The sequence below is a fragment of the Sinohyriopsis cumingii genome, chromosome 19, assembly GCF_028554795.1.
Source record: "Sinohyriopsis cumingii isolate HCF-2022 chromosome 19, ASM2855479v2, whole genome shotgun sequence".
NCBI classification, from domain to species: domain Eukaryota; kingdom Metazoa; phylum Mollusca; class Bivalvia; order Unionida; family Unionidae; genus Sinohyriopsis; species Sinohyriopsis cumingii.
The window spans coordinates 47,917,227-47,942,063 of record NC_142979.1 but is presented as its reverse complement, the minus strand read 5'-3'; the positions used below and the strand labels follow the sequence as shown (position 1 = coordinate 47,942,063).

Sequence of the window (24,837 nt, the reverse complement as noted above, 5' to 3'; positions counted from 1 at the left end):
ATAGGCAGCTAATGGTAGCTACCTTTTTGCCCTAGGATTTTTGTGTCTCATGTCAGTGTTCCAGATGAAAAGGTTTGGTCATTTTCAAAATGTACAGCTTGTTTTTAAAAAAATGGACTTTGTATTTATGGAATTTTACTCAGTTATATCTTTATCTTTTGCTTTGTTTACCTTTTGGGGGACTCCTAAACTTAGTTAATGCTCTATTGCCTGGATTGTGCTGGTGTGCCAGTAGACCCTACATACATTCATTTTTAGTCACAAAAGTTAATATTCATAGTTGTCTGCAGCTGAGCAGCTTTCTAGATCAAGTGGTCTGCAGTGGATAATAAAGCTAAAGACAATTGTTCCTTTGGCTCCTGATAATTCTTAATTCTACAGTGGAACCCCGCTATAACGCGATGATCGGGGTCCATAAAATTGGATCGCGTTAAAAGCGGGGTCGCGTTAATGCGGGGTTTTACAATATTTAACTTTTTTTCCGAGAACATATACGTGTATACATGTACAATGATCAAAAGTCGGCTTATCATCAGATGAATATTAACTGGAATGCATTAATTAAGATATATTCAAAATAATCGATGGCTAATATATTTATAGGTTATTACTGTGCATTAAAAACATTTACTAATTTTTATTTGTTTGAACGATAATACAGATTGACCGATAATACCAGACTATCGCTATATCATGAAAAGTGTATCAACACCGTATGCTACCGTGCCGTCGTGGCATACAGTTCATCCATAATGGATGTAATTTCATTGAAAATCGTACAGATTTAAAATATTCAATAATTTTGTAATAGTCTGAATTCGTCGTGTAAAATATAGGATGAACAAAATATTGAAACCATTTACTTGCCGTCTGATATCGTACGGTCATTGCATGCAGCTATTCCCGGGTCTACATGCGGTGTCTGTACAAATTTCATACCGCTAAAATTTTATCATATGTGACAACTGCAAGAATAATTAACAATCAACGCATGATTTCAGCGTGCAAATAACTTTTATTTCAGATTTTGTGAACATCAAAAGAAACATGTGAAAACTGCTAAATTAATCGTTGCGCAAAGTGCAAAGTCAGTGTGGTTCCAAATTTAAATTTCATCATTTCTTGAAAAATATATCCAATGACGTTTGCTTCTTTGCCGCGAACTGTTGGGTTCTAGCAAAGTCAAGAATGTTTCTTAATTGAAGGACTTTGACGCTGTCAACATCTTGTGTTTCCAGCCACCTTAAACTTGCTTCTAAATGTACTACTGCTTCAGACACTTTTGGTGGGGGAGTTGGGGTGCCATCGTCATCGTTATCATTATCGTCACTGGTTTCAGGTTCTGATTGTGCAGCTTCATTCTTCCTGCTGACATTTGTAACAATTTCGTCATCTGATATGTGTTCGTATATAGGGCAGATGTCATCTACTGAATACCAGTTAAGGATATCATGATGACTGTGCTCGTATTTTTTGAGTGCTTCTTCTGCTAAACGTACGTCGTCTTCAGTGAATCCTGTAAATTCAAGCTCATCGTCACTATCATTTTGTGTCGAGGGCGTAAAAGCTGGCCCAAGACCCTTTATCCAGCATCGTTCAATGCAGCGTGCAGTGATAGCATCCCAGGCTTTACCTCCAAGGTGACATACTTCTTTTAAGTTGAGTAATGCCAATGATGTGTCGACGGATGCGTTATTATCTGCTACCATTCCCTTTATCATTTCACGACGATAATTTTGTTTAAATACGGAAATTATGCCTTGGTCAAGTGGCTGGATTTCTGACATAGTGTTTTTCGGGAGGTACGAAACTTTGATCTTGCCATCACTGCTGACAAGATTTTCCGCTGGGGGGTGGGCAGGGCAATTATCCAGCAGGAGGAGAGCTTTTTCCTCCAGCTTGAGTTTTCGTAAATGAGCCCGAACATCTGGAACGAATGTTTTGTGAAACCAGTCATCAAATATGGAGCTATTCATCCAAGCATTCTTGCTGTTAGTGTACTGAAATGGAAGTGCCTTCATATTTGCATGATGAAAACATCTGGGAGCTTTCGATTTTCCAATCATCAGAGGTCTGACTTTGTGGCTGCCAGACTTGTTAACACAAAATAAGAGAGTCACTCTGTCCTTCCTCTTCTTGAAACCTTCCCGTTTGTGACTGTCAGTCTTGGTTGCAAGGGTGCGATCGCGTAACATTTTATAACATAAACCAGTCTCATCGCAGTTGTAAACTTGGTCGGCTGTGTAGCAACCGTCCTCCAGCAACTTTTTAAGCCCAATCGGGTAGGAATTGGCAGCCTCTTTGTCAGCGGAGCGGATTTCCCCAGACACAAGAACTTGGCTGATAGCGTGCCTTTTCTTGAATCTGTCTAGCCAGCCATTACTCGCCTTAAATTTGGAATCATCTCCATTGATACGGCGATCAAATTTCTCTGCTTGGGCTTTCAGAATTGGGCCAGAAATTGGAACACCTTCTGAGCGAGCTTGTACAAACCATTGGTACAAAGCTGAATCTAGGACATTGTCATTAGCTAACTTAACCCTTTTACGCTGTAAACCAGTTTCCTCTTCAAGAATGTTGGGTAGACTATGGAGCTTTCCTTCATCTGTTTTCCACCCTCGCAAAGTGGACTCGCTGATTCCTAGATCTCTGGCAAGCTGAGTTTGTTGTTTGCCCTTCTTTAGTTGATCTAGGGCATACAGTTTCTCTTTAGCAGAAAACGACTTGCATTTTTGAACTTGCTTTTCCATAACAGTAAAATATTTTTTTATATAAGCAAACAACGTACACAGATAAAGCTCAATAACTAAGTAATGAAGGCCTGCAATGGTTACGAATCACTTTTTATATAAAACAAAATTAAGCTGAACGGATGTACAATTTCATACCCTTTTAATTTACAGATAATAAAGTGGATATTATTTACTTTCAACTGTTTGTTGTTTGATCACACCGCCAAGCACAGCATACATGTTGGCGGCTTTCGTCCTTTGATGTTTATTAAATTGTGCGACTCTTGTATCAACCACAGCTTTGTCTGCTGCTTGGCTGTGATTGCAGTTAAATAAGAAGCCCATGTCGGCTATTGTTTGAGCAACAACTGTATACAGAATTCATGGAAGACAATCACAAAGACGATTTACTGGCTTTACTCATGGATCCGTAATAAGTAACACTTCCGATAATGTTTACTGAAACCAGTTTTCTCTTCTAGAGTAGAATACTGAGCTTCACCACAACCTGTTCAAATTGATAAATTTCAGAAGCGAAGCGTTGTACACACTATTTCTCGTACGTTATATATATCGTATTATTTTAGAATTCATACACGATCACTTCTCCAAAATCACTTAAAGAACCTGGATAAATTGTTAAGTTCCGATCGTTTATTATTAAAAGTCATACGCGAATTCTTCCATCAAATTATAATAAACGTTTTACACACTATTTCTTGTACGTTAAACAAATATTTTCACGGTCCGATAAAAATACACGTAAATGAATTTCAAATTTCAGGAACCATGCCACGATCATATTATTTTAAAAGTCACAACTAATCTCATGCCCAAAATGAAGTTAATTTCTTGTTTTGTTTTTTTTACTTTTCTCCAAATTTTTTTTCTCCATGTGTGAATGAATATACGAAATTTCGGGAGCCATGCTACGACCGCGTTATATCCGAATTCGCGTTATGGCGGGGCGCGTTATAGCGGGGTTCCACTGTACCATTAACATGGCAAAGAAACGTAAAGAGTGAAGTACTGTATTATATAATGTAATTTTGATATTAATTTAATTTTTGCTTAATTTTGCTGTCTGAATGAGCAACAAGAGCAACATATGAGAACCATGAAAATTTCCCTTCATGTGAACTTATACATTGTAATCAGCCAGAGCACCAAAAATTTAAACCAGAGATATGACTTTTCATGAAATCCTCGCATCCAATTTAGAGCCATAACCAGTTACTTAATATTTATCTTTTTCTAATAATTATATATTATCCAAAAAAGACTTTGTGATCGTTTTGTGATATCACTGAGTAATAACTATGGCATATCAGTTTCATAAATTTGGAAGTTTTACATGTAACTTAATCTTTTAATTTCTGTTGGTATTTATTATTATACCACAAATGTGGTTGTGACACGTATTATTACCCATGTTTCTACATCCTTGCATCTAACTGTCTTGGCACTAAATACCATACAAAACCAATCCATCTGTCCATCAGTTAATGGTTTGTGTTTAGGTCAGCTTTCAGGCACTGTCATGAAATATTTTTGTTCAATGAACACATTCTTAGCTATTTGCTGTTTTAAACATTTCCACCATTTATGATGTTAAAATTATAAATTGAGATTTTATTGGTATGTTTAGCTCTCCCAGCCATAGGCAAAGTGTTCTGTGTTATTATTGGCCAGTATGTGCCATCTGTTGACACATAAGAGGTCATATGTCTGGTCTAATTTTGATCAAACATGGAATGTGGGATTCTGGTTTACCAAGCTTGTTATCATTTGGGGTGTCATTTTTCTGTTCCAAGTTTGATCAAAGGTAGATAATGGTTTTATATCATAAAGATCTTGCACAAGTTTGATAACATGCAAGATGCACCCATATTAATGAGTTGATCTCACATTTGATTGATTGAAGGACTAGAGGCTGTTTCTAGTCAGATTTTAGTTGGATTTTGTAAATATTTTCATGTTCTTGACTGAGCACAGTTACTTGCAAGCTCTATGTTTATTAATGAGATTATCTTATATCTAATTGGCTGATCTTGCCAACACACTTGTTGCTATTTTTGATCAGATTTACATAGGATGATATCATCACGATTGTCTAAAAAGTTTTATTATGAGCAACATTTATGGTATGAATTAGTTTTTTTTGCAACAGATACCTGACCTTCAATAAAGAATGTATTTATAACAAGATTTGTGAAAACTTGAAAAACAAGCTTATGTCATCAATATAATGGACAAGTATGATCATAAATCAGATCTATGTCTGGTTCACCTCATCAATACTGTAACAATATTTTTCAGCTTAAGCTTTAATCAAATTTGTTAAATATTTGTGTATCAGCAAAATGTTGCATAATTTTGATTATTAGGAAGATCTGTGGATACAGGTATGGCTATTTTCTATCAAATTTGCTGAGCTTGTAACCTCTCTTGAAACCGAATTTTAATTGGATTTGTGTGTTCATAATCTCAGCAGAGGAATTGGCTTGCAGGGACCAGAAGTGTATTGACTTGAATCTTAAGAACTACTGAAAATATTTCCAGTCATAAGCTTCTTGTCATTCTTGTTGACATTTACTTTTAAAGTCAAGGTTAATACCGTATGTAACCTGATTTCTTCTAAGATAGCACTGCTCACTCATTAGGAAATACCTCCCTCCTGATGTCAGAGTCCTTTATTTTAATGTGTAAATTCAATCAGTGCTAGATTATTGCTGTAACTTAAGGACAAACTGCTCAGGACAAGTATTGCAATGACAGATGTGGTTCTATGCAGTTTATTAGGGGTCATCAGGAGAACAAAGATCATAGATCTTGAGCTTCCAGTGCATACTGGAATGGTAGACCATGGTCTGTGTTGTTTGCAATAGGATTCAGGTTATATGCAAGTTTGTATGATAGATATACTCAACGAATCATATTTGATTTAGAGCTTGAGATAAAGTTTTCAGAATATACAGCTGGATGTGATCACTCAAACGTTTTCAGAATACACAGCTAGATGTAATCGATCATAAAGTTTTCAAAATACACAGCTATATGTGATCACTCATCAAGTTTACAGAATACACAGCTAGATGTGATCACTCATTAAGTTTGCAGAATACACTGCTACATGTGATCACTCATTAAGTTTACAGAATAAACAGCAACATGTGATCACTCATAAATTGTACAGAATACACAGCTACATGTGATCACTCATTAAGTTTGCAGAATACACTGCTACATGTGATCACTCATTAAGTTTACAGAGTAGAAAGCTACATGTGATCACTCAAAATTGTCTGAATACACAGCTAGATGTGATCACTTGTAAGGATGCAAATTTCTGTCGATCTATAATGAGCACATTAATTTGGGCCAGAGAACAATTAATTAGATTTATGTGGACAGGTGCTTGATAAATCACTATACTGCAATGATTTCTAATGTCTGTGTCAGGAGAGGAAGTGATTCTTAATTAAGCCTCTGTTTACTTAACCGTTAGATAACTTGAAAAGGGAAAGGTACCAACGATTTTATATTGGAACTGTCAGATTTGAAATTTTCCAGATCTGTTGTTTGGAATTCTACAAGTCATGCTGACCGCAATCCTTGTGCCTAGCTATAAAAGGCAGTAAATATATTTAATCCTGATTGATTATGCTAAATAAGGGGCGTGGTTCCCACATGAAAGTTTCTTGAGTGAAAATATAAGGACTCCGAGACTGAATTTGGAAGAAATTCTCTCATAAGACATTGGTCAAAGGAACCAGCTGTCTGGAAAGTGAATGGACACAATTTTAGCAGTAGAAGTGAACAAAGCTCAAAAGCTCAAGGTATTTGCATCAATTTCATGTAGTTTGTTGATACCATTATAACGATTTGCTTGAATTTAATTGTTTATATTTGCAAGAATTTATTTGTTTAAATCCGTAAATCAGCTCTCATGAAATGAGTGTAACTGTGTTTGAGTTAATCTATCCGAATCCTTACAATCATCTTCTTTATATAAGTTTGGGGAATTGTTTGAATTTCTCATCTTGATTGTTATAGGAATCTAAGAATTTCATGCATGACTTTAGTTGATATGAGTTTTGAGAATCTGTTTGAATTCACCGATCTTAGATGATTTCACGTATGATAAAGACTTGAATGTGTTTATTCACTGAAAATAATGTAGTTAATCATGCAATGAATTTCATTCATTCATTTGTGTAATTGAGACAAGAACAGAACCATTATATCTCATGTAATGTTAATGGGAATTAGTAATGAAATAGCCATCAGGAAGTACATTAACTCATTCTGCCCCATCCTGTCTGTACACGTGATCCAGTTTCTGCTTTCAATGGCCGATCCCGCCTGTAGTCATGGTTTGTTTGCTGCATTCAGTGGCCAATCCCGTCTCCAGTCATGGTGAATGTGTGTTAAATACAATGTCTCTGATTGGTTACAAATGGGGCTTTTCCACAAATCAGACCAATATTAAACCAATCAGAAATGATTTTACTTTCCTTTGAGCAACTTTGAATTGGTCAGTCTAACCAAGGGTTACTAATTGAGAACAGTTTCACTACACATGTTCTGTTCATGAAAAATCATAAATGATGGCGATGAGAGCAAAAATGAGGAGTTTCTCAGGTTTGATGTTGAAAATATTGAGCAAGCAAAGGAAAGATACGTTCAGCAGTTGGATATTTTGAGAGATTTATTTAGATTCGGACATAGAAGTTTCTGAGATTGAATCATCAGAAGAAGAGGATGCTGATAACAGTGATAAAATTAAGGGCTGATGACATGATATTTCTAAAAATGTTGCACACAATTTTGCAAATTTGTGTAAATAAGTTGTGAAAGACTTGGACAAATAGGAAAAAAAATACATCACTGTGTAGACAAATTCATTTGGAATAATTGGTGAATTTGTTTTTGATTTTTATGGATATAAGAAGAGAAATTAATGTAAGAGTGAATGCATGTAAAAACTCTGGGGCACAAGCAGCTAGACACAGCTTAGTGCTGCTAGGGCAAACAGCAGTGATACTGACAACAGTGCTGGAGCCGAATGAGTTAATCTTGTGAAACTAGGTTTGTTTATGGTCTGCCATGTTTAGCTTGACCAGATAGCCTTAGGTCTGTTACAATTCGGATAGAATGATATCTGACAAAATGAAAGGGGAGTAATGATCTGTTCCCAGTAGGACAACTGACAGAATATTTAGGTTGCTTCTCTTTTTACTTGGAAGGGGAAATAGCTCCATGGATGTATCTATGTGCTTACATATCCACCTACCCTCACAAAGTTTGAGGGCCGAAAGGAGGTGAGACAGTAGGGAGGTCAGAAAAGGGGAAAAGCAAAAGGACTTAGAGGAACCACCACAGCGAAGTTGGAGTGAAACGGAATAAGCAGGTTATGAAGTTGCACAAGGCAGTGACTTTGATCATTCACTCGATTACATGATGAACTAATTCTATCATTTAAAAAAGATTGGCTATTTATATAAATATATTTGTGTTTGGAATTCGATGAAAGATTTATTTAAAAAAGAAGTGTATCTTCCTAATGTAATGTATTATCCCAGTTGTTTATGTAATTAATTAAATTCTTTTGTTTTTCAATGTAAGGGGGCTCGTTTCATTCTGTTCTATATATCTGATCAGATCTCTATATTGACTCTATCTGGGCAGCAACAATACCGAGGGCAACCACCCTCTAGATAATGATAGCCAAATAAAGCAGACACCTTGTAAGAAGGTACAGCCTCATAATACATCACCAACACTAGCAACCTTCAGAATATACAGCTAGATGTGATCACTTGTAAAGTTTTCAGTATACACAGCTAGATGTGATCACTTGTAAAGTTTTCAGTATACACAGCTAGATGTGATCACTTGTAAAGTTTTCAGAATACACAGCTAGATGTGATCACTGAAAATTGTATGAATACACAGCTAGATGTGATCACTTGTAAAGTTTTCAGATTACACAGATAGATGTGATCACTCAAAGTTGTCTGAATACACAGCTACATGTGATCACTCATAAAGTTTTCAGAATACACAGATGTGATCACTCAAAATTGTCTGAATACACAGCTAGATGTGATCACTCATAAAGTTTTCAGAATACACAGCTAGATGTGATCACTCATAAAGTTTTCAGAATACACAGCTACATGTGATCACTCATAAAGTTTTCAGAATACACAGCTACATGTGATCACTCAAAATTGTCTGAATACACAGCTACATGTGATCACTCATAAAGTTTACAGAATACACAGCTGCATGTGATCACGCATAAAGTTTTCAGAATACACAGCTAGATGTAATCACTCATAGTATAAGTAATAATATTAATCTGTGGTATAAATCTGCTTGCTTAAATGGATCAGATTTTAGCAATTGATTGATTAGCTGCTGCTACTACTACTACTACTACTACTGCTGCTACTGCTAATGCTTCATTTATCAAAGGTAACTCAATAAGATATGACTATTTTTCATTAACTCCTTCATCTCTCTGCAATCTACTTATGTACATTATTTTTTAACATAATAATAATAATAATACTTTCTTCTTACTAAGCATGTAATTGAGGCATTTTTTTTAAAAGCTCTGAAAGAATTTGATTGATTCAAATTAAAATACAAACTGTTCTGAACAAGAACCCCTGACAATTTAAAACTATTCATCAAACTCTGTATTTAAGTTTGGCAGCAAGAGATTTCTTCATATGTTTGTACATAACAAGATTGTATTTGGCTAAACATGACATATTGATATTTTGGTACAGTGTAACTTGCTAAACATGTCATTGAAATTGTGGTGCAGTGTATCTGGCTAAACATGTTTTGTAGATTTTGGCATACAGTGTATCAGCTAAACATGCCATAATGATAATGTGGTGCAGTGTATCTACCTAAACATGTCATATATATATATATATATATATATATATATATATATATATATATATATATATATATATATATATATATATATATATATATATATATATATATATTGTGGTGCACTATATCTAATTAAACATGTCATGTAGGTATTGTGGTACAATGTATCTACCTAAACATGTCATGTATATATTGTGGTACAATATATCTGGTTAAACATGTAATGTATATATTGTGGTGCAGTGTATCTGGCTAAACATGTCATGTATATATTGTGGTACAATATATCTGGCTAAACATGTCATGTATATATTGTGGTGCAGTGTATCTGGCTAAACATGTCATGTAGGTATTGTGGTACAATGTATCTGGTTAAACATGTAATGTATATATTGTGGTACAATGTATCTACCTAAACATGTCATGTATATATTGTGGTACAATGTGTCTACCTTAACATGTCATGTATATATTGTGGTGCAGTGTATCTGGCTAAACATGTCATGTAGTTATTGTGGTACAATGTATCTACCTAAACATGTCATGTATATATTGTGGTACAATGTATCTGGCTAAACATGTCATGTAGATATTGTGGTGCAGTCTATCTGGCTAAACATGTCATGTATATATTGTGGTACAATATATCTGGCTAAACATGTCATGTATATATTGTGGTGCAGTGTATCTGGCTAAACATGTCATGTAGGTATTGTGGTACAATGTATCTGGCTAAACATGTAATGTATATATTGTGGTACAATGTATCTGCCTAAACATGTCATGTATATATTGTGGTACAATGTATCTACCTTAACATGTCATGTATATATTGTGGTGCAGTGTATCTGACTAAACATGTCATGTAGTTATTGTGGTACAATGTATCTACCTAAACATGTCATGTATATATTGTGGTACGATGTATCTGGCTAAACATGTTATATAGATATTGTGGTGCAGTCTATCTGGCTAAATATGTCATGTAGGTATTGTCGTGCAGTGTATCTGACTAAACATGTCATGTAGATATTGTGGTGCAGTGTATCTTGATAAGCATGTTGTGTATATTTTGTTGTGCAGTATATCTGGATGAGATGTGATGTGATTTTGATTTTTAACGTAGCTTTAACAATTTTTCAGTCATATCGCTACGATGTCTGCAATGTGGCAGTTTATAGTGATGTCTAGCACTGGGGCATCATGCCGCAGACATGTAGCATGATGCCCCACCCAGTCACATTATCCTGACACCGGGCCGACCAGTCCTAACACTAACCTCTTAATGCTGAGCGCCAAGCGAGGCAGCTGTAAGTACCATTTTTGTAAGTCTTTGGTATGACTCGGCCGGGGATCGAACCCACGACCTCCCGCATCCAAGGTGGATGCTCTAACCACTAGGCCACCGGAGCAGTTAGGTAGTGATTATCAGTATATCTGGCTAATCATGTCATGTTGGTATTGTGGTATAGTAACATTTAGTGCTTTATATACGAAAACAACTTTACTGCAATCAGTTCCTTTACCAGCTAGTAAGTTGGATTCACTTTTACAATTTCTGGTGGTATAATGTGTTGATATAACATTATATTTTTCATATTTCTGGCTGCAATTCTACACCACTGTAGTAGAGCTTTTCATACAGGTCACCTATACATTGATTTTATATATGGGTTACTGTATAGAGCAACAAGTCTGAACAGATTTTTTGTTGAAGAGCTTATAGAGAAACTTTATTAATTGGTTGCTAGAAGCCTTTTTAGCATGCATTGATTGATCCATTACAAAACACCTGACACATTTACACTATTGATCTCCATAATAGCTAACTTTTTATGATAAATCTCACAGAGCCAGATCTGCCATTGCATAATGTGCCAGCGTATCTGGGTCTGTGCAGTTTCTTTGGAGTAATCAGTAGATCATACAGCAACAGCATTGAACCTGATCTGCAGGCACATTATTCTATGGCAGATCAGGATAATTGTTGTTTACAGTTGACTTGGCTTATAAGCGAGTACATATGGTAAGTATAGTGGGTGTGGTTGCACCAATGTCATGCCCAAGTTTGTTTATCTTGTAATTTATGTGATGAAATATTCCTTTCTAAGATATATAAAAGTTAATTTTGTATATAGTCAACATCATACTCTTCAGTCATAAAGTGTCAGCAATGATGCCAAGGCAATTGATACATGTATTTCTATATAGTAGCAACAATAAACGTTGCACAGCAGTTCTCTCTGTTGTATTCATATAAAGAAAATAATAATGATTCTGCTGGTAATAGTCATAGTCAGACTATCACTGATATATCATATATAATGGCAGTGATTATCACTGATACATCATACATAATGGCAGTGATTATCACTGATATCTATACATAGTGGCAGTGTTTTTCACTGTTGTATCATACATAATTGCAGTGATTATCACTGATATATCATACAAAATGGCAGTGATTATCACTGATATATCATACATAATGGCAGTGAATATCACTATTGTATCATACATAATGACAGTGATTATCATTTATGTATCATACAAAATGGCAGTGATTTTCACTGTTGTATCATACATAATGGCAGTGATTATCACTGATATATGGTACATAATTGCAGTAATTATCACTGATGTACAAAATGGCAGTGATTATCACTGATATATCATACATAATGGCACTGATTATCACTGTTATATCATACATAATGTCAGTGATTATCACTGATATATGATACAGTATAACTGATGGAGGAGGAACCGAGGAATACCCCAGGAACAACAACCAGCCAATGGGTACCTACTGGCAACTTTCTCACATACCCACATTGGCCAAGCCCAAGACTTGAACCCACACAGACAGAGGTGAGATGACAAGGATTGGAAAAAGGCGAGCACTTTAAACAACTCGGCCACCCAGGGCCCCAAAAATGTTTGAAATAAAAAAATATTTATTAAAATTATTAATTGCATGGTTGTCAGTGATGATTAATTTTATAGACAAACCAAAAGAAATTTATTATTGAGAAAAAAGTTAGGGTCAAAACTTTAATCTTTTAGACATCTTGTGTGACTTGGTTCCTGTAGGTTGGTTGTTCTTCCCTTGATCCTTCCTCCTCCAAATATACTGGTTGCTATGTACAGACTATGATGTGTTAAAAAAAGGTTTTAAATGTTACAAGATTAAGATCCTTTTTCCATCATTGTTTTCATTGCAAATATGCTGAAATATTGTTACAGGTATATTATGTTTTATCAGTGTGAGATGGAGTTTCTCCTTCAAATATGTTCCACAATCACATTAACATTAGGAATATAAACCCTACTACCTCCCAAATCCCTCCCTCCCAAAGACAAAGATGATTCTGATTACCCCCTTCATCAGAACAAATCCTAGATTAAAGATTCTGAAATAGCCCTCAGATCCATCCTTACCCAGACAATCTATTCCTTCATGCTTAGCTCTTGTCTGGAGGTCCTTGCAACAGAAACAATCAACTCTAAAGGCTAATGAAGGTATCTTCGCTCTGATAACTGGGGAGGGTACATCCCATCATTATAGTAGGTAGGTTCTTGGTCATAACCTCTCTGACTTGTTGACCAAATTTGAGTTCATAAAGCCTAAATTACTCACATTGTTTTCTAAGTGGTATATTTCTTGGCTTGTGACTTAGCAGAATTCAAACAAACTTTAGCCTTTAAGCAGGACATAAGTGAAGCTCCTTTCATACAAAACCTGTTTTCTCATAGCATTTGATTCAGCTTGCAGAGTCAGTGAATTACATGCCTATCTCTGTAGACCCAGCCTTCATTCAGTTTTGATCAGATGGCTCAGCGGTCCTTTTGACACAACCCAGTTTTGTTGCCAGGAAGTGGTTGCCATGAATGGGAACTCAAAAAGCCTTCATAAGACTTTCAAGAAGGACCTGATACATTTGCTTAGACTTTATCTTGACCATTCTGAGCTCAAAGACACCTCATTCCTTCCATTATTTTTTATGGAATTGCACCCAAGTCTAATATGTTTGATGCAGACTCTTTCATATGTTGTCTGTTGAGAAACCCACAAGGGTTCAGTAAAGAGTCCATGCTTGATGATATGCCTATATCCTACTTTAGTCAATGTTTAAAATATCAAATATAGGCTTTACTGATGGTATATCTATCACTTCTGTAATCATTTCAAAAACAGTTTATGAGCTATTTCACCTGGGTTAATATTTAATGAGAAATATTGTATACATCTTTAGTCATCTGTGATAATAGACTTATTCAAATGCACAATCATCACTTTTGAAACAGACATTTTTTTAAAAATGCAATTCCACACAGCAACCTGATATTTTTTTGTATTGACTCCTTAGTCACTTGTATCATGCTATATATGACTGGGTCAGATGTCATATCATTTGATGTGATATTGGATACATCATAATCCAGTCTAATCCTTATAATACCATGACATATATAACTCCTACCTGACAAGATAAAATCAATATGGTATTGATTTTAGACAGGGAAATCCATCTGACTCTAGCTTTTGCCACATAGTCCAAGTCAAAGGTGCCAGGCTGATACTATAGAAAAAAGATAATGAAGTGATTTTTATTGGTATATTTTACCTAATGAAGATTGCCAAGGTGTCAAATCTTGCCAGTTCAGGGTTAGACAGTTAAAACTCCAGGCCAAGCACTCCAGGACAAATATAACACTACCGGGCAAATATAACACTTCCAGGCCAAATATAATTCTCCAGGCCAAAATATAGTACTTCAGGTCAAATATAACCCTCCAGGCTAATTATAATACTACAAGTCAAATATAACACTACAATTCAAATATAACACTACAAGCCAAATATAGCACTCTAGGCTAAATATAACACTACAAGCTAAATAAAACACTACAAGCCAAATATAATACCCCAGGCCAAATATTCTTTCAACCTTTGAGCAAGAAACTCAAGCTCAAGCTTTAAGTTGCAAAATTATAACATTCTGCAACTTTACTATGAATAAGTTTAGGATCTTGGACCTTGTAGGATTTTCTTTGCCTTGATTTCTCTTCATGCAAGCCGAATTTCATTTTCATACTGATACTGTAAAATAATATCTTATTTGGCAATATTTTGGACTCTGAGTTTCTCGATCCCAACGTTTTGAGAATAGCAGACCTGGAATGAGTACTAACTAATAGATTCATAGATAATATTAATAAGGTTTATCTACTGGAATCTTAAATATACAGCGATTACCTATGGCCGGTGACTGAATGGTTTGGCATGCAGTTTTCCTTCTTATTTTGTCACACTCACCATGCCAGTCAAAAATAGGGCCCCATGAGGCCCAGTCATCTAAGGCACTTGCCTGTACAGATCAGTGTGAACCTATACAAGGGTTTGAGGCTCAGCCAGCATGGGTATGTGATCAAGCATGGTTATGTGATAAAGATTGGGTATGTGATCAAGCATGGGTATGTGATCAAGCATGGATATTTGATCAAGCATGTATGTTTGATCAAGCATGGGTATGTGATCAGTCATGGATATTTGATCAAGCATGGGTATGGGATAAAGCATGGATATGTGATCGAGCTTGGGTATGTGATCAAGCTTGGGTATGTGATCAAGTATGGGTATGTGATCAAGTATGGGTATGTGATTAAGCATGGGTATGTGATCAATCATGGATATTTGATCAAGCATGGGTATGGGATAAAGCATGGGTATGTGATCGAGCTTGGGTATGTGATCAAGCTTGGGTATGTGATCAAGTATGGGTATGTGATCAAGTATGGGTATGTGATCAAGTATGGGTATGTGATCAAGCATGGGTATGTGATCAATCATGGATATTTGATCAAGAATGGGTATTTGATAAAGCATGTGTATGTGATCAAGCTTGGGTATGTGATCAAGCTTCCCATCATGATATATACAAGTTTCCATGATATAAAAATAAAAATTCTATTCAGCATAGGGTTAAAGTACAGACAATTATACTGAAACAGTTTGTATCCCACCCCTCCAATGTCACTAAGTATGATTAATTCCTTAAGATTCTGACAAATCAAAACACCCTCTTTTTAGAGTGTTTTAAGGTTGTGAATATGAAACAGAGATTACTAGATAAAAATAGATTGTATAAACAGATGGTTCTTTTAAAAATATTTTGTAGCTTTTATATTTCTGATTTCTACCATATATTCTGTGATTTCTCCCAAAATTGATAATAATAATAATAATAATTTAATAGGGTAACTCAATTAGTAAACTCTACACTCTCTTGAAGCCCTCAGCAAAAACAAAACCTAAGGATCAAAATAATAAACCTTTTGTCCCACCCCCACACACATTATGTATGTACGTATATGTGTATGAATGTATGTCTTTATATATTATTATTATTATTATTATTATTATTATTATTATTATTGTTATTATTATTATTATTATTATTATTGTTATTATATACACTGGTTATAACATGGTTTTGTCAAAATCAGAAAAGGAAATAAATCTTTCCTGACACCTCACAAAATAATACCTATTATCTGACATTAAATGAAGAAGAAATAGCAATTAGTAAGTAATTAATAATCGCTCAGACTGGGTTGTACTTTTGTTGTTACATTAGCTGGCATAATTACATAACTTTAAAGGATATACTACCATAAAACCTGTCATTTAAAATTTTGTTTTGTGGGTTTAACACCATTTAGTTAAACACTTCCAAACAATGTAAAATTAAGGAAACAAGCTAAACTTTAAAACAATAAATATGTTACAGTTCTGTACAAACTATATAAAATAGCAGACAAAGACAACATGTAAAGCTTTTAAAACATGATTAAAATTTGTTGTATAAACTGCATCTCTGTAAAAAGGTTTTGTTTGCCCTTTCCATTGTTGTACAATAATGAATTAAAGTAATCAATTGAGTAATTGATTATTTGAGATATAAAATTTTAACTGTAATCAATTCCTGCAAAAAAGGTAATCACTAATTGTAAATGATTACAAATTCTGGAAAAGTAAAGCAAAGATATAATTACTTTTAAATTGCAATTAATATTTGTCATAGTTACAATTAGCAACATACAACATAACAGCATGATTCAAATAACGGAGATAAAAAAAAAAGAAGACAAAAAAGGAGCTCTTTATAACAAATTTAAATTACTTCTACATTATTGTATTCAATGTATTATGTTGAACTCTTTATGTGAAGGACATTGTTCTGTGCGAAACATTAACTAACCAATGAGAACTGAGTTGCGACAGACTGAACAGAGGTAATGTTATTTTACCATAATTACCTGGATAAGAATATAATTGCAATTGATTACTTAATTGTGACAGAGTAATTGTAATCATGTACAACAATTTTTGTTTAGTAGTTTTAGTTTTAATTCATTACCTTTACAACAGTAATCTGTACAACACTGGCCCTTTCATTACCCATTCTTCAGAAATGGGTGAATTGTGGCTGCATCATTTTAATTCTAAATTATTTTTTTTTTTTACAAGCGTTGAAAAGAATAGGTGAACATGATGTAAAAAATACTGAATACTGCAACTGCTTTGTTAGATAAGTTATAATGGTAAGGAAATAAAACATGAATATTTTCATTAAAAAAGAACATTTATGATTGGGAGAGCTGATATAGGACAGGTTTTAATATATATAAGGGAACAGCTAATCTGGCAACTTCAATCTGACATCATGATGTCTTCTTATTAGTCTGTCATGTCTCTCTGTCTGTCTTTCACACACACACACACACACACACACACACAAGGCCTGTGAAGGAATCTTTGCATGCATATATGTACTGCATATGGGTACAGTTGACTTTAAATGAGGTAAACAAAATTTGGAATGTAACTTTTGTCAGGTAGATGCCATTACAGGTATGTTACAACTCCCGCTACTTTGGCTGAATGCCACTGTGAAGGCTAACGGTCTCCACAGTCTTTTCAATCCCAGCTGAATGTGCTATCAAAATAGACACTGTCAATATTTCCCCCAAAGTCCTATTGGAGTAACAGGTAGTCAGCCAATAAATAGCGTGCTACCGTTCAGTATTGCCTCCAAAGACTGAATCGGTTATTTGTAACTGTTTCTCACATAGTGGCATGTTGGATTTAGTTTGCTTTATGATTTTGTTCTAGTTTATTTGGATAAAACACAGGACACCTCAGAGTCATTCAATAAGGTATGAATGTTGATTGATTATTGATTATTGGCTGAGGTTCCATTTAACAGGTGAAGTTGATAATTACTATCATAGTTGGTGTATTGTCAAAATATTTCCTGACAACACTACATTGGCTTTGGATGCAAAAAGTAATAGTGTCATTTATATGTATGAAATGTGATATAGCAGATTCGTATAGTATTAATTTTCAGAATAAACATGCAGCTACCGATATATCCAATCATATATGAGTGTACATGTAATTGATCATTTTCTCATTTGTCAATTACTCATACAAAATTCTTTCTTTCTGCTATGATTTATGTGTACTGTATATGTATTCAGACTTTCTGTTTAACATTACCTACCTACCATATATACTCACTTTTAAGACGAGTCCACCTGCAAACTGCACACACCCAGCTCTGCTGGCAAATAATGCTCATGCAGATCTGGTTCTGTACAGTTTGTCTTGAGTAGTCAGTAGAACAAACAACATAGACCCTGATCTGCAGGCAAATTATGCTAGGGCAGATCAGGATCTTTGTAATTTTCCATTTGACTTAACTTATTAGTGAGTACATACAGTTCCCACCCTTTTATTGATCTATCTGGCTTGCCATATGTACATTGTCCAAAATTTATACTCACAACTTTTGCTACAGAGGGGCCATCCCAACCTTATTTCTTTTCAGTTCCTTTGTAGAGTGACAGGTCAAAACTGATTAATCACTTTAGTAAAAGAAGTCAATGTCTTCACACTTTTCATCTTTTACAGTACTTTTCTGACTCAAGGGGCCACACACTTGTCATCATATACATTACTTTTCTGGCTAGAGAGGCTATACACTTTTCATCATATACAGTACTTTTGTGGCTAGAGAGGCTATACACTTTTCATCATATACAGTACTTTTCTGACTAAAGAGGCTTAGTATAATACACTTTTCATCATATTCAGTACTTCTCTGTCTCAAGGGATGATACACTTTTCATTGTATACAGTACTTTTCTGACTCAAGGGGTGATACACTTTTCATCATATACATTACTTTTCTGACTAAAGAGGCTTAGTATAATACACTTTTCATCATATACAGTACTTTTATGGCTAGAGAGGCTATACACTTTTCATCATATACAGTACTTTTCTGACTAAAGAGGCTTAGTATAATACACTTTTCATCATATATATTACTTTTCTGACTCAAGGGGCAACACACTTTTCATCATATACATTACTTTTCTGACTAAAGAGGCTTAGTATAATACACTTTTCATCATATACAGTACTTTTATGGCTAGAGAGGCTATACACTTTTCATCATATAGAGTACTTTTCTGACTAAAGAGGCTTAGTATAATACACTTTTCATCATATATATTACTTTTCTGACTCAAGGGGCAACACACTTTTCATCATATACAGTACTTTTCTGACTAAAGAGGCTTCGTATAATACACTTTTCATCATATATATTACTTTTCTGACTCAAGGGGCAACACACTTTTCATCATATAGAGTACTTTTCTGACTAAAGAGGCTTAGTATAATACACTTTTCATCATATACAGTACTTTTATGGCTAGAGAGGCTATACACTTTTCATCATATACAGTACTTTTCTGACTAAAGAGGCTTAGTATAATACACTTTTCATCATATATATTACTTTTCTGATTCAAGGGGCAACACACGTTTCATCATATACAGTACTTTTCTGACTAAAGAGGCTATACACTTTTCATCATATACAGTACTTTTCTGACTAGGGGCACATAGTATAGGTTTTTTAAAAAGCCACTCAGAATTTTCTTTTGCTAACTTAGTGATGATTCCAGTTTTTGAAAGAATGACACAGTACATTATTAACACTCCTTTAGTCTATCATTCCTTTAGATTCAAAATAGCAGCCTTATACCCCAGCGTTACATGCAGTGTTAGTAAATACATGTAGTCAAGCCTGTCTTTCAAAGTATCCATTGTGACCAGCAGAACTGGCTATTACAAAAAATGGCCAGTATATTCCAGTACTTTCGTGTGACCATCATAAACTGGCCAGTACATATATAAAGTGGCCAGTATAATATGCTGGTACTGCATGCTGAATTCTAAAAGCTAAGCAGACTTTATGCAGCCTTTCATGTACCATAATAATCAGTCAAACCAGCTGCAAAACTGCACAGACCCAGATCTTCCATTGCATAATGCACTGGTAGATCTTGGTCTCTGCAGTTTGTTTTGGAGCATTATCAGTAGAACAAACAACATATACCCCAATTTGCTGGTTCAAGTTGCAATGGCAGATCAAGGTCTATTGTGGTTGAACTCAACTGAGTATGTTCAAGAGGTGACTGTTATAGTAGTCAATATTATAATACTTGCAAACACATGACATCATATTGCTATCCCACAGATAGTCAAAAGTTTGATTAATATATGGAAATTTCCAGTATGCATTGTTGAATTATCCAGAAGGAACCTTTAATCAATATGTTGTAAGTAAAAGCATACTTTCGACAAATGAAAGTAATTATCACAATAATTCAACACTGTTTCCTTATATTTTATGCCAATATTTACTGTCTGTACTTGCCTATAGGTTGAATCCAACTGCAAACAACATAATGTCACATAATCTGCTGGCAGATTAAGGTCTATAATGTTTGTTCTGTTGCATAGATCCAGATTTGTCAGCTCATTATGAAGTGGCAGGTCTGGGCATGTGCAGTTTGCTGTTAGATTTGATATAAGTGAGTACATACCATATGCATCCAAAAGAACAATCTCATAATGAACATGTATAATACAAAGCTACCTTCCAGAAATCTTTAGACAATTTTACAGTTCTAGTACAATAAGTACCGCCTGCTTTTTTGTAATTTTGCATCATTTTCACAGTTAAATTTTTCAATGCAGGATGATATTTTATATATGTTTATGTGTTCACAGATGCCTGTGTTCCAGGCTTGATACTTTGACTTTTAAAATCGCTCAGTTATTTAGTGTCAAGCCAGATTCTTCACATCATGTTGTATATATTGTACATAACAGATAGAAGGCCTCAAGGTAGATTAGTTCTATAACTAAATGAGTCACCTTCTCTAAATAAAGTCTTCATGGTGATGATCATGATGATGATGATGATGATGATGATCATCATCATCATCATCAATATTATTATCATTATTATTATTATTATTATTATTATTATTATTATTATTACAATGTATTTCTCACATTTTAATGGCCTTATTTACAATCCTTGCATGATCTTCTAAACATAAAAGACAATATTTTTTCAGGCAAATATGGTAGAAATACCAAGATTACAAATTGTCAGGTCCTGAGCCACAGCATCTTTTTTCATCTTGTTTCCAAATGGCATAAGAATAATTGCTCCTTTGAATAATTTTGGATAATATATATCCAAAGTTTGAAAGTTATTGAGTGTAAATGTTTAAGGCACAAAATATTTTTTTCTTCTAAGTTGTAACTAATGCTTGGCAAGCTATTACAGATACTTGGCAAGCTATTACAAATGCTTGGCAAGCTATTACAAATGCTTGGCAAGCTATTACAGATACTTGGCAAGCTATTACAAATGCTTGGCAAGTTATTACAGATACTTGGCCAGCTATTACAAATGCTTGGCAAGTTCTTACAAATGCTTGGCAAGTTATTACAGATACTTGGCAAGCTATTACAGATACTTGGCAAGCTATTACAAATGCTTGGCAAGCTATTACAAATGCTTGGCAAGTTGTTACAGATACTTGGCAAGCTATTACAAATGCTTGGCAACCTATTACAAATGCTTGGCAAGTTATTACAGATACTTGGCAAGCTATTACAAATACTTGGCCAGCTATTACAAATACTTGGCAAGCTATTACAAATGCTTGGCAAGCTATTACAAATGCTTGGCAAGCTATTACAAATACACCAAAAAGTTTTACGTCTTGTAATTAATATGATGCTCATGTTGCAAATTTTAGCTGTAATATTTAATTATTCAGCATGTTTAGCCATGCTATGAGATGTGAGTATTCTGTAATATGCATGTTTGAATAAATACATGTGTTTATATATTGTTTGAATAAATACATGTGTTTATATATCATATAAATCCATATAAATTTATGTAAAACTGTTAATGATGATGACAAATATCATTGGTATCTATGTGTTTAAATCTGAAATGTATGTATGTGGGTGGGTGTATGCATGAATGTAAGTGTGAATATGGGAAAGTAGATATAGATTATGTATTATAATAATAATAATAATAACTTTATTTAAAGAAGCTCATATATATATATATAATGTGCAATTGTTACAAGATGAGGTGTCTTTGGACAACAAAATCTGGTAAAAACATGTATGTTATGTATGTTCTATGTATGCCCCCCCCCCATGTATGTATATATGTGTACATATATTTACTTTGTTAAGTTTTTTAAAAAGTATGTGTTACTTTATATACTGTACTTAACTGGATTGTTTTGCTTGAATGTTTGTAAGATGCCTATCAATGTACTCTCTTAATTCATGAACAGCTGCAGCATGTGTTAATGTATGTTCTACTGTATTGATTGCATGCATTGTATGAACAGCTACAGCATGTGTTAATGTATGTACTACTGTATTGATTGCATGCATTGTATGAACAGCTACAGCATGTGTTAATATATGTTCTACAGTATTGATTCCATGGCATGCATTGTATGAACAGCTACAGCATGTGTTAATGTATGTTCTACTGTATTGATTGCATGCATTGTATGAACAGCTACAGCATGTGTTAATGTATGTTCTACTGTATTGATTCCATGGCATGCATTGTATGAACAGCTACAGCATGTGTTAATGTATGTTCTAATGTATTGATTGCATACATTGTATGAACAGCTACAGCATGTATTAATGTATGTACTACTGTATTGATTGCATGCATTGTATGAACAGCTACAGCATGTGTTAATGTATGTTCTACAGTATTGATTCCATGGCATGCATTGTATGAACAGCTACAGCATGTATTAATGTATATTCTACTGCATTGATTGCATGCATTGTATGAACAGTTACAGCATGTGTTAATGTATGTTCTACTGTATGATTCCATGGCATACATTGTATGAACAGCTACAGCATGTGTTAATGTATGTATTACTGTATTGATTGCATGCATTGTATGAACAGCTACAGCATGTGTTAATGTATGTACTACTGTATTGATTGCATGCATTGTATGAACAGCTACATCATGTGTTAATGTATGTTCTACTGTATTGATTCCATGGCATGCATTGTATGAACAGCTACAGCATGTGTTAATGTATGTACTACTGTATTGATTGCATGCATTGTATGAACAGCTACAGCATGTGTTAATGTATGTTCTACTGTATTGATTGCATGCATTGTATGAACAGCTACAGCGTGTGTTAATGTATGTTCTACTGTATTGATTGCATGCATTGTATGCTTGTAATTGGTCTTGTGTATGAATTATCCAGAATCTTATTTAAATTATTGTTTTAAATGGTTGGTGATAAAAGCTGAATAGAGCTTGTGGGTTTTATTGCCCACAATAAGGCAGAGCATATAGTTGCTGTCCATTCAGGCATCCAGATGTCCCTTGGCTTGCTACCAGTGGTTTTTGCACAATAACTCTTGTTGTCCACCATCTACCACTACCAAACTTTGGGGATGGCTTGCACCTGGAGAAAGGAAGTAGTCCGTGGAGTTTGGGGTCAGAAGGGCAAGGTCACTGACTGAAAGAAGAAAATTGTTTTGTGACCAATGATTTGTTCTGCACAATCAACAATTATCAAATCTTATGGATGGTTTGCATTTGGAGCTAAGATGAATCATTCAATTTGCAAGTAAACGCTTAAAGGTTAATGTCATAGTGACTGAAAGAGGAGATATAGTTTCCACACAATAGATTTAGTCTTCCATGATCTACAGTTGGTTCCAGATTTTGTGGATATCTTGCACATGGGTTAAGGAAGTATCTTATTTTTTTAAAAAGAGTAATGGTCAAGGTCACTGTAATGAAAAGTTTTAAAATGGCTTGTACATAATAATTATATTTTGCACCAAAACTTGTACTTGGAAAAAAGAAAAGCCCAGTTGATTTTTGGGTAAAAAATGTCTCCACGCAGTAACTTTAGTTTTCTGCCATTTTCCATTATCAGACTTTGTGGATGACCAAAGAATCCAACTGATTTTGGGGCAAGAAGGTCAAAGGTCAGAGCTACCTTTTTACCCAGAAGAAGAAAGAATAATTTATATACATTATCCACTATTATTACTATCACATAATATAAAGGTATCCCTCCGTTTCACTTAGCATTACTATCACATAATATAAAGGGATCCATCCATTACACTTAGTATTACTATCACATAATATAAAGGTATCCATCCATTACACTTAGCATTACTATCACATAATATAAAGGTATCCATCCATTACACTTAGTATTACTATCACATAATATAAAGGTATCCATCCATTACACTTAGTATTACTATCACATAATATAAAGGTATCCATCCATTACACTTAGCATTACTATCACATAATATAAAGGTATCCATCCATTACACTTAGCATTACTATCACATAATATAAAGGTATCCATCCATTACACTTAGCATTACTATCACATAATATAAAGGTATCCATCCATTACACTTAGTATTACTATCACATAATATAAAGGTATCCATCCATTACACTTAGCATTACTATCACATAATATAAAGGTATCCGTCCATTACACTTAGTATTACTATCACATAATATAAAGGTATCCATCCATTACACTTAGTATTACTATCACATAATATAAAGGTATCCATCCATTACACTTAGTAGTACTATCACATAATATAAAGGTATCCATCCATTACACTTAGTATTACTATCACATAATATAAAGGTATCCATCCATTACACTTAGT

The 24,837-nt window shown here is 34.4% G+C and overlaps 1 protein-coding gene and 1 long non-coding RNA gene across 2 annotated transcripts in view; one reads left to right on the top strand and one right to left on the bottom strand.

Moving 5' to 3' along the window:
- The window catches only part of LOC149775654 (uncharacterized), a 41,142-nt gene extending 22,482 nt beyond the window's left edge, over positions 1–18,660 (bottom strand). Inside the window, exons 1-2 of the long non-coding RNA XR_016416549.1 lie at positions 18,510–18,660; positions 14,138–14,236 (exon numbers count right to left, since the gene is read on the bottom strand). This is a non-coding gene — a long non-coding RNA (uncharacterized LOC149775654). The remainder of the gene's footprint in view (positions 1–14,137; positions 14,237–18,509) is intronic.
- LOC149775653 (uncharacterized) overlaps positions 17,738–24,837 on the top strand; it is a 283,048-nt gene continuing 275,948 nt past the window's right edge. The window contains exon 1 of the mRNA XM_089943843.1: positions 17,738–17,876. The gene's annotated coding sequence lies outside the window, so the exon portion shown is untranslated. The remainder of the gene's footprint in view (positions 17,877–24,837) is intronic.